The following is an 11,316-nucleotide window of genomic DNA, read 5'->3' as shown; positions in this document are numbered from 1 at the left end:
CTGTGGTCTGAGAGACAGTTTGTTATAATTTCTGTTCTTTTACATTTGCTGAGGAGTGCTTTACTTCCCACTATGTGTTCAATTTTGGAATAAGTGCGATGTGGTGCTGAGAAGAATGTATATTCTGTTGATTTGGGGTGGACCGTTCTGTAGATGTCTATTAGGGCTGCTTGATGCAGAGCTGAGTTCAATTCCTGGATATCATTGTTAACTTTCTGTCTCATTGATCTGTCTAATGTTGACAGTGGGGTGTTAAAATCTCCCATTATTATTTGGTGGGAATCTAAGTCTCTTTGTAGGTCTCTAAGGACTTGCTTTATGAATCTGGGTGCTCCTGTATTGGGTGCATATATATTTAGAATAGTTAGCTCTTCTTGTTGAACTGATCCCTTTACCATTATGTAACGGCCTTCTTTTTCTCTTTTTATCTTTGTTGGTTTAAAGTCTGTTTTATTGGAGACTAGGATTGCAACCGCTACTTTGTTTTGTTTTCCATTTGCTTGGTAGATCTTCCTCCATCCCTTTATTTTGAGCCTATGTGTGTCTCTGCACATGAGATGGGTCTCTTGAATACAGCACACCGATGGGTCTTGACTCTTTATTCGATTTGCCAGTCTGTGTCTTTTAACTGGAGCATTTAGCCCATTTACATTTAAGGTTAGTATTGTTATGTGTGAATTTGATCCTGTCATTATGATGTTAGCTGGTTATTTTGCTTGTTAGTTGATGTAGTTTCTTCCTAGCATCAATGATCTTTACAATTTGGCATGTTCTTGCAGTGGCTGGTACTGGTTGTTCCTTTCCATGTTTACTGCTTCCTTCAGGAGCTCTTGTAAGGCAAGTCTGGTGGTGACAAAATCTCTCAGTGTTGGTAAAGGATTTTATTTTTCCTTCAATTATGAAGCTTAGTTTGGCTGGATATGAAATTCTTGGTTGAAAATTATTTTCCTTAAGAGAGTTGAATATTGGCCCTCACTCTCTTCTGGCTTGTAGAGTTTCTGCTGAGAGATCTGCTGTTGGTCTAATGGGCTTCCCTTTGTGATTAACTGGACCTTTCTCTCTGACTGCCCTTAACATTTTTTCCTTCATTTCAACTTTGGTGAATCTGACAATTATGTGTCTTGGAGTTGCTGTTCTCGAGGAGTATCTTTGTGGTACTCTCTGTATTTCCTGAATATTCCTCACTAGGTTGGGGAAGTTCTCCTGGATAATATCCTGTGGAGTGTTTTCTAACTTGGTTCCATTCTCCTTGTCACTTTCAGGTACACTAATCAGATGTAGATTTGGTCTTTTCACATAATCCCATATTTCTTGGAGGTTTCGTTTCTTTTCTTTTTACTGTTTTTTCTCTAAACTTCTCTTCTTGCTTCATTTCATTCATTTCATCTTCAATCACTGATACCTTTTCTTCCACTTGATGAAATCGGCTACTGGAGCTTGTGCATGCATCACGTAGTTCTCGTGCCATGGTTTTCAGCTCCATCAGGTCATTTAAGGTCTTCTCTACACTGTTTATTCTAGTTAGCCATTCATCTACTTTTTTTTCAAGGTTTTTAGCTTCTTTATGATGGGTTCGAACATCCTCCTTTAGTTCATAGAAGTTTGTTATTACAGATCGTCCGAAGCCTTCTCCTCTCAACTTGTCATAGTCATTGTCTGTCCAGATTTGTTCCATTGCTGGCAAGGAGCTGTGTTCCTTTGGAGGAGAAGAGGTACTCTGATTTTCAGAATTTTCAGCTTTTCTGCTCTGGTTTCTCCCCATCTTTGTGGTTTTATCTACCTTTGGTCTTTGATGATGGTGATGTACAGATGGAGTTTTGGTGTGGATGTCTTTTCAGTTTGTTAGTTTTCCTTCTAACAGTCAGGACCCTCAGCTGAAGGTCTGTTGGAGTTTGCTGGAGGTCCATTCCAAACCATGCTTGCCTGGGTATCACCAGTGGAAGCGAAGCTGCAGAACAGCAAATATTGCAGAATGGCAGATGTTGCTGCCTGATCCTTTCTCTGGAAGCTTCGTCTCAGAGGGGCACCCAACTGTATGAGGTGTCAGTTAGCCCCTACTGGGAGGTGTCTCCCAGTTAGGCTGCTCAGAGGTCAGGGACCCACTTGAGGAGGCACTCTGTCCATTGTCAGATATCAAACTCCATGCTGGGAGAACCATTACTCTCTTCAAACTGACAGACAGGGACATTTACGTCTGCAGAAGTTTCTGCCTTTTGTTTAGCTATGCCCTGTCCCCAGAGGTGGAGTCTACAGTGGCAGGCAGGCCTCCTTGAGCCACGGTGGGCTCCACCCAGTTCGAGCTTCCTGGCCGCTTTGTTTACCTACTCAAGCCTCAGCAATGGCGGATGCCCGTCCCCCCCACCCCCCGCCAGCCTTGCTGCCACCTTGCTGTTCAATCTCAGACTGCTGTGCTAGCAGTAAGTGAGGCTCCCTGGTCATGGGACCATCTGAGCCAGGCACAGGATATAATCTCCTGGTGTGCCGTTTGTTAAGGCCGTTGGAAAACCACAGTATTAGGGTGGGAGTGTCTCGATTTTCCAGGTACTGTCTGTCATGGATTCCCTTGGCTAGGAAAGGGAATTCCTGGACCCCTTGCACTTCCTGGGTGAGGCTATGTCCTGCCCTGCTCCATGGGCTGCATCCACTGTCTGACAAGCCCTAGTGAGATGAACCTGGTACCTCAGTTGGAAATGCAGAAATCACCTGTCTTCTGCGTTGCTCGCACTGGGAGCTGCAGAGTGGAGCTGTTCCTATTCGGCCATCTTGGAATATCTCGACTTCTGTTTCATTCTTTTAAATCTTTATACATTCCTTTTTCTTCTTTCCCTGAAATTATTTTGTTATTGTTTCTGTAGCCTCTTGATTAGAATGTTTTATTCATTTTAATTTATGTACTTAAGATTATAAATTATATCACACAAACAGAAATATAGAGAGGGATATATCTGTATTCCCCACACACAACTTGGATGGGTACTAATAATTTGCCCAATTTGCTTCATTTATTTAAGAAATAAGATATTTTTTGGTATTAAGTCTCTGGTGTATCCTTCACTAGAGATAACTACTATTCAAAATTAGGTATTCATCATGTTTTTATATTTAGCATACTAAGGTATGCCCATAAGCAATATAGACTTTATGTAAGGTCTTAAAACTTTGTGTAATTGGATCATACTCTTCACATCCTTTTGCTAATTGATGTTGTTTTTGCTTAATGCATTGTATGTTTACGATTTATCATCATATTGATGAGTCTAGGGGAAAAATGCATTATTTGGGATAATACTAAAAATAGCAGAAAAGCGAGTGAAGGAAGGTAATATGAGAGTTCAGACACTGCTATAGAGTGTAGGCAGAACTTCAGTTGCCATCATGTTTGCAAATCAACTGTCATCTTTGCCATTTCTTTGTCCAGAGTTCTTTATTAAGTTTATTCAGAATTTTCTTACGGTACCCAAGTGGAAACCACTTAAATAATGTGATTAATATTATTAAAATTTGCTTTTCATTTAGGGGCCATACATTTTGTAAAGGCTGTTTCTTTTTTAGTTTGAAATCAGGACACTAAAATCATTTCAAAATAGTTGAATTTTCTGTGTGTAGGGATAACAAAGTAATACTGGTGAATCTGCTTAACTCTGTTCCTTAGAGTAGGATGAATACTGAATGTTCATCCACCTCTTTTCTTAGATTTCTTTTTTTTCCCTCTCTCTCATCTGTGGTACTCCATCTTAATTAAATACAGTACAGAACTAAAATATCTAATAGCTTGATGTTCCCAGTTCTGAATTTTAATGCAGCATACTTTTATTTCCTTTTTAGTATAAAATTTTTTGGTGAATTTTACTTAGGAGAGAAATGTCAATTTTAAAATGGGGGATGGCTCTTCTGATTTAAGGCCTTTGAAACTACAATAAGGCCTTGAAATTGGCACTTTACATGGTGTTTCACCGAAGACCCCATTCTACAAGGTTGTCCTAAGCTAGATGGTTTGTCTGCATCATGGCATTGAATCTTTCATAAAAGCGTTCTGTGATGTCTCCATGTCAAAATTATATAAGTTAAAGTGTCATGTGCAACTCAGGAAGCTTCCCTAAAAAGGAGTGTGTCCTTCCTCACACATCTTGCTTCCTGATGACTGGAATGCAAGCAGATAGTTGGAGCTTGAGTAGTCATTGAGGACCATGAGGTGGTATCCAGGTATTGTGTGCAGTGGAGCAACAAGACAAAGGAGCCTGGTGATCATGGAGCTGCCATGCTGCCCTTTATAGTTTGCTTCCAGGCTGCATGGAGTACTTTATGGAGTACTTTTTCTGAAAAAGTAGACACAAATCTACTTGCTAACCCTATCCTAATGGCAGTACTTACCCATGTATCTGCCCTCATTCCTCCTTCCCAACTAATGGTATAATCACCATGAATCCTTCCTTTTTTTGTTGTTTTTCTTTAGGGTTTTTTTAAGACAGGGTCAGCTTTGTCACCCAGGCTGGACTGCAGTGATGCATTCTTGGCTCACTGAAACCTCTGCTTCCCGGGCTTAAGTGATCCTCCCTCATTAGCCTCCTGAGTAGCTGGGACCATAGGCATGTACCACAATCCCTGGCTATTTTTTAATTTTTATTTTGTAGAAATGGGGTTTCACTGTGTTCCCAGGCTGGTCTCGACTTCCTGGGTTGAAGATATCCACCCACCTTTGCTTCCCACAGTGCTGGGATTACAGGTGTGAACCACCGTGCCTGGCAAATCACCATTCGTCCTTCTGATTGAACTTCCAGTAGACTTCTCACCACAGTCCACTACCTGTTTCCAAGGCTGCAGAATGGTTGTGCCCTGGAATTGGCTCCTTCCTTAGCAGGAAGTACAAGGGTAGGATAGGAAGGTTCTCTAATTAATAAGGACAGTAGTTATTGGTGTACTGTGGCTACTGTAGAGTCCACTTGGAGAAAGTGAGGGTGGAGAGGTAAGAGGACTTTGTGACTCCTTTGCTTGTAGAGATTTTTTTTGTCTTTTTTATTTTTTATTTTTTTAAGATGGAGTCTTGCTCTTGTTGCTCAGGCTGGAGTGCAATGGCGCGATCTCGGCTCACTGCAACGTCTGCCTCCCAGGTTCAAGCGATTCTCCTGCCTCAGCCTCCCAAGTAGCTCGGATTACAGGCATGCGCCACCACGACTAGCTAATTTTTGTATTTTTAGTAGAGACAGGGTTTCTCCATGTTGTTCAGGCTGGTCTCAAACTCCTGACCTCAGGTAATCCATCCACCTCGGCCTCCCAAAGTGCTGGGATTACAGATGTGAGCCACTGCGCCAGGTTGTAAAGTTTTATTTCTGTTGTGATAATAGGCTGTCTGAACTGATATCCTGAGGGCTAACTGATGGCCATGCCTTAGTCCTCAGTCTTACGGAGTGTTCTCATTTCTGATTCCTTGCTTTCTGGCTTCTTAGTTCAGGTTCGACTCCCCAGCTCTGGCCAGCCTTTTCACCCCTTAAATTTCTTACTTGCTCCTTATGAAAGGCTAAATGTTTTCCATGTGTCACTCTCGATTGACCCAAATACTCAGTGAGTTGCAAACATGGACTATATTATTTAATATCACATAGCCTTTTATTGAAATGCTTTTTTGACATTATGCCATCTGTTTACATTGATGAATGCAATAATAAGTAGCTATTTAAAACATAAGCAATTATATTGATCCATATCACTAACTGACTTTTCAAAGAGAACTCCTGGGAGAAATTTCTCTCAAATCTCCATGCCAGAAAAAAAAAAAAAAAAAGAGTTGTATTTATTCTTAGTAATGGAAATGTTTTTTAATGCTATGCCTCTGAGACTTCTGTAACTATTAAGTGTCCATTCCTATTTTTACTGCAACAAATGCAACCAAAATTTGTGGTTCATCTATAGCTTACCTGTGATTTTATCTTATTTTTTCCATCCCAATTTTATAATACCATTTTAACCTTGTGTGTGTCTATTAAATAAGCTGTCTTAAATTCTTTTTAGGAGAATCTACGATAAAACGTAATCATAATTTAAAGGCTGCATTATTAATTTCCTGCATTAGAGATTCTAATGTTGTATTAAGTGTTGCCTTTGCCATCTATGTCCAACATTAAACCTAACTTCATCATCTGCAGGAATGTTTGAAGCAATTGTGATCTAAGATATATCAGTTGTTGAGGTTCCATTGAGTGTAAATTCAATCCTATGGATCTGGAAAAGATTATGGGATATAATCAGATGGAACCAAGGGACAGATGTCTGGGAAAAGTGATGAGGCCTGGAGATGTACAAGCAAGATTTTGGAGTTTACACCAAAGGTGATAGCGTTAGCAGTCAGCATAGGAGATGTCTAGGGAGAGGTAAAAACAGAAGAGCACAGCTCTGAAACCAAAGCCTGGGGTAACCTTTCCAGGAAGAGGAGGAGTTTGAAAAGGAGACTGAGACAAAGGGTAGGAGAAAATCAGGGTAGAAGCTGGAGTTCCAAAAGTGCAGACTTACTAGTATCAAAAGTAACGATGACATCTTAATCAACGGGCATAACAACTACGAACTCCTTGGTTTGTTTATTCACTGCTGAATCCTGAGGGTAAGTTTGATAGAATGAGGGAGCAGAGTCTAGATGGCAGAAGGTTGGGAGAGAATAGGTAGTGGTCAATGAAATGCAACATAAACCATTCCCTCTGATTGTTTGTCAGTGTAACATGGGCATGAAATTGGACTGAATCCAGAGGGGAAGCAGGGTCAAGGGTTGTTTTCCATTTTGTTTATTGACTTTCCTTTTTCTCTTTCTCCAACCACAGTGAGAATTAATGATTATGAACTTGGAGAGAAAAATGAGATTCTGAAGTTTGAGATGGAGGGAAATGGTAGAAAAGGATCAGAGAGAGAAAGCCTGGGAAGATGACAGTTTTTTGAAGGCAGAAGTGTCATCTCTTCTGAAAGAAAAGATAGAAATGAATGAAGGTAAAGACAGATATTTTAATGTAAATAGAAGGTGAAATGAAGAAATATAAAAGTGATGGCTCAATATTTTCAGGAAAGTAAGAAGGAGAAGGTTTTAAGTAATGGTGCGAATAAAGCAGAGAGGTGGGTTAATCTTGATATAAACAGCCACTGTAAGGTGAGAGGAATCAAAAAGAGTGACAACAAAAGAACCCAGAAGCGTGGAGAAAGGCAGTTCAACAGTTCCAGAAACTCTGATGAAAATGTACCATGTTAAGACACTGTGCTAGGCACAGGATCAGAGAAGATACAATCCCTTTCGTCATGGAAATCACACTTAGTGGGAGAGCAGCTACATGGGACAGAACCAGTTAACAGTAGATAAAAGTGAAACATTAGCATAGTCACAGGATGATTTTCAACAATGTTTGCCAGACTTAGAACAGGAGGAGCGGATGTTGAGTTGAGGGCTGTGAAGATTCAAGTCAGCTCCAGACCTTATGTCAGTATTAACAAGGGCAGCCTTGATCTTGGTGAACATGATGAGCAGTCCAAGAAAGGAGTACAAAGAATAAGGGCCAGCACTGGTCCTGTGTGGAGGGAGTGAAAATGGGGTCAGGTAAAGAGGTATCGCTTCCAACAGGACCATCAAGTTAGACATCTTTTAAGGGATAAGAGGCCCAGAGGTTAAGCCCTGATGGCAGGTCACTGAGACACTGTGGAGGGAAATGGCTAAGCCAGGAGTGTTGTGAAGATGTAATAAGGGCTGCACATGTCATAATGGGATCTAAACAAATAGGAGGTATACAAGGCTTGTGGGAAGTTGGCTCCCCAGAAATCTGAGAGAAACTAAGACATGTAAAGTCCTGCTCACCCATGAAAGTTTCTAAATACAGGAGCTCTGATTCTAAAGTCATCTCCATTTATATTGGTTTACCTTTTTAAGACACTTTGTTGTTTCAGAGCTACCTTGCCATGAAGATTCATTACCTTTTCTCTGCTCTTTTCTTCCTTGGCCTGCTGTCTACCACAGGTAAGGCTTTAGTAATAGTAAGGGAAACATTTGAGTGAATAAGAAGCCAGCATGAAATGGCATAAACAACTATCTATTGCCAGTGTTAATTAGTAACTGCTCAATGAACATTTGTTGGATGAATTTTTTTGATGAATGAATTAGTTTCTCCTTCTAGTCTAAAAAATATAATCAAATTTGAAGAATTCCATGATTCCCTTTCTATTTCATGCCAAATTTCTCGTCTCAATGCTGGGATAGACTTAAGTTATTTCCAAGAAAGGGAATTTAGAGATTATATCCTCTGCCCTCTCATTTGTGAAATAATGATTTTGAGAGCTTGAGTGCAGGTCCTCTAACTCCCAGTACACCATGAAAATGGAATATCCACTCTTGTTTTTCTCTGCTTGATCAAAGCAAGGTGCAGATAGTGAGTTTGCTGTGAGCCTTAAATGTGGTAATTCGTCTCAAGGGATTTTAGGAAATACTTGGCAAATAGAAAGTGCTTAAGAAATGTTAACTAATATTATTATCATTATTACTATTTTCACTTTTTTTTTTTTTAGTTTATCTTCTTCAGCAATTTCTTCTTTCAGTTCAGAATATCCTCAAGCAGGATGAGCCTGGAGAAAAACTGTGAAATTATTGGCATTCACCTTTAAAACCATAAAATGATAAGGGCCTGATGGATAAGAATCAAAAGAAAGGAATGGTGGGCTGGGCACAGTGGCTCATGCCTGTAATCCCAACACTTTGGGAGACCGAGGTGGGCGGATCATGAGGTCAGGAGTTCCAGACCAGCCTGACCAACATGGTGAAACCCTGTCTCTACTAAAAATACAAAAATTAGCCAGTCGTGGTGGCGCATGCCTGTAATTCCAGCTACTCAGGAGGCTGAGGCAGGAGAATCATTTGAACCCAGGAGGCAGAGGTTGCAGTGACTTGAGATCATGCTACTGTACTCTAGCCTGGGCGACAGAGCAAGAGTTCGTCTCACACACACACACACACACACACACACACACAAAAAGAAAGGAATGATGGAGAGAGATAATGTAAGGAAGATGAAAAACACTGCTGGTATAAAGGAGAGAAGACGAAGGAGGAGCCCGTGATGGCACAGAAGGAGTTTGTGAGGGATTTAGAAAGTTGTGGTGCCGTTAATAGAAATGTGAACGCAGGGAAAGGGAGCTGATTGAGATGAAGCCAGTGAAAATGATTTTAGAAATTGTTACCTTGAAGTGATAGGGAGACATCTAACTGGAAATAATGCAGTAGAGATATGAGAGTAGGAAGAAGCTCGTGGCTGATGATAAACATTGTGGGATCCTTCCAAAAAAGGATGACAATGAAACTATATGAATAAATTACTACCTCAAGGGCAATTCTCCCTGTCTCCTTTCTCTTTCTCTTGTGCCTGTTCTGGACATGGTGGTGATAAGTGTCTGTATTAGTGGAGGACAAGGACAACACAGAAAATATCCACTCTCTTTTCTTCCTTTTTTCTCTTCCCTCTTCTCACCCTCCTTACTCTTCTCCCCTCTACCTTTCGATTTTTTTCTTGTTCCTGAACATATAATGAAGCTTACAAATTACATACAATGCACAGGTTTTTTAAAAGTGAAATAATTAGTAAGACGATTCAGGCAGAGGAAAATCATCTTAGAAAAAAGTAATTTGCAAGAGTGATGATGTTGTTTTCCAAAATGGCCCTGGGTGAGGTCACTGAAAGTGGAAGGTAGTAGAAGTCCTTGACGTGGATTTCAGATAGGAATGGAGTGGTATGGGTTGTCTCCTGAGAAATTGTGCCTAAGATTTATGCCCCAGTGGCCCTCACCTGCCTGCAATGGCAGAACATCCGGCATGTATGATGTTCAGTACTGATCTTCTAGAAAGCCCAGCATGGGGCTCTCTCTTGGGATTGTCCAATAATGCCGGGCTTATGTAGTCCAAAGGGAGGTCAACTGTTTTCTGCACCAAGTGAGGTGTACCTGCAGAGCCTGTCAGTCCCTTCTGAAATATATTTTTTAATCTGATTAATAACTATTTTGCTACCATGGGCCATTCTCATCAATATTTTCCCACAAAGCTTTATATTTGAAGTCTCTTGCAAGTAAGTATATCCTTGTTTTTGTTCATCTATCTGTTTATTTTTAGGAACTGAAGGTGCTTATGAAGTTATTAGTATCATGGACTGTAAAAATCAAACATTGTGTAATTCTCAGAATACAACTAGACACTGCTCTCATCGGAAGGAGATTGAACTATGTGTCTTGCGTCTTGGAAAAATTGCAAAGCGACTGACTAACCATGAAGAAATAGCAAATTAGGAAGACAGGATGATCAATTTCCTTGTCTTATTAAAAGATAAAGTCTGCTTTCTTTTCTCTCTCCTTTTATTCTCTAGTGACACATTTATTTATTGACAGTTTGGACAAAAGTTTATCAAGGAACTTTTCACGCTTAGGATGAATTACAACAAGAACCAACATTTTCTTAGTTCCAGCAGATGAGAGAATACATGCTTGAGAAACCAAAAGAATAGCTGTCCTCTTTGGGTTGTAGGGGAAAGTTTTAGGAAGTGTGAAGTAGGGGAGGGAAGGATCTGGGGTGACAATTATAGTGTGACATACACTGACAAGGGCAGATGTGAAAAGAGATTATCAGGTTTTACTGTCTATTACAAATGGAGTTTTCCCTCAGTGTTTTGCAGAAGATTTTGATAAAGACTTAATTAGCTTTAAAATTTTTATTTTTTGTTAAAATATTTGATTGTAACATTTTAGCGCTTGCATTACTAAAGTGAATACTTTATCCAGCTTTGCAAGCCAAATACACTCCACCCAGACCAGACCTGGAAAGGTAGGAAAGTGATTCTTGGAGCCTGGGACTCCTTTCCATTGATCCTGGCTTCTATGATGCCTATGATACCTGCAGCCCAATACCTTTCCTCCACAGTTCCCTGATTCCACTATGCTAGCTTCCCTCTGAAACCACTGTGTTAAATTTTTAGGAAAATATGGGATGATGGAACAATTCTAATTTGGGTAGAAAAGACCGCCTACCAATGCAGTAGTATCTGTATTATTTTTTCTTTCTTTCTATTTTTTTTTTTTTTTTTTTTTTTTTTTTGAGATGGAGTTTCACTCTTGTCGCCCATCTCGGCCACACCATCTTGGGTCTCACCGTCTTGGTCAGGCTGATCTGGAACTCCTGTCCTCAGGTGATTCACCCGCCTCGGCCTCCCAAAGTGCTGGGATTACAGGCGTGAGGCACCGCGCCCGGCCTGCATTAAATAGGAAGCTTATTGCTGGTAGGTGAATTTCAGACTACATAACTAAAGAATTTAAGGCAAA

General features: G+C 40.3%; 1 long non-coding RNA gene across 1 annotated transcript; it reads left to right on the top strand.

Moving 5' to 3' along the window:
- The first annotated feature begins 7,744 nt into the window (after nucleotides 1–7,744).
- On the top strand, nucleotides 7,745–10,348 carry LOC108533779 (uncharacterized). Its single transcript, XR_001886818.1, has 2 exons — nucleotides 7,745–7,981; nucleotides 10,118–10,348. It is a non-coding gene; the product is annotated as an uncharacterized LOC108533779 (long non-coding RNA).
- The last annotated feature ends 968 nt before the right edge of the window (nucleotides 10,349–11,316 follow it).

The sequence above is a fragment of the Rhinopithecus bieti genome, unplaced genomic scaffold (assembly GCF_001698545.2).
Source record: "Rhinopithecus bieti isolate Rb0 unplaced genomic scaffold, ASM169854v2 scaffold_10712, whole genome shotgun sequence".
Classification (NCBI taxonomy): domain Eukaryota; kingdom Metazoa; phylum Chordata; class Mammalia; order Primates; family Cercopithecidae; genus Rhinopithecus; species Rhinopithecus bieti.
Note: the sequence above shows the minus strand (reverse complement) of the source record. Positions and strands in the feature narration are given on the sequence as shown.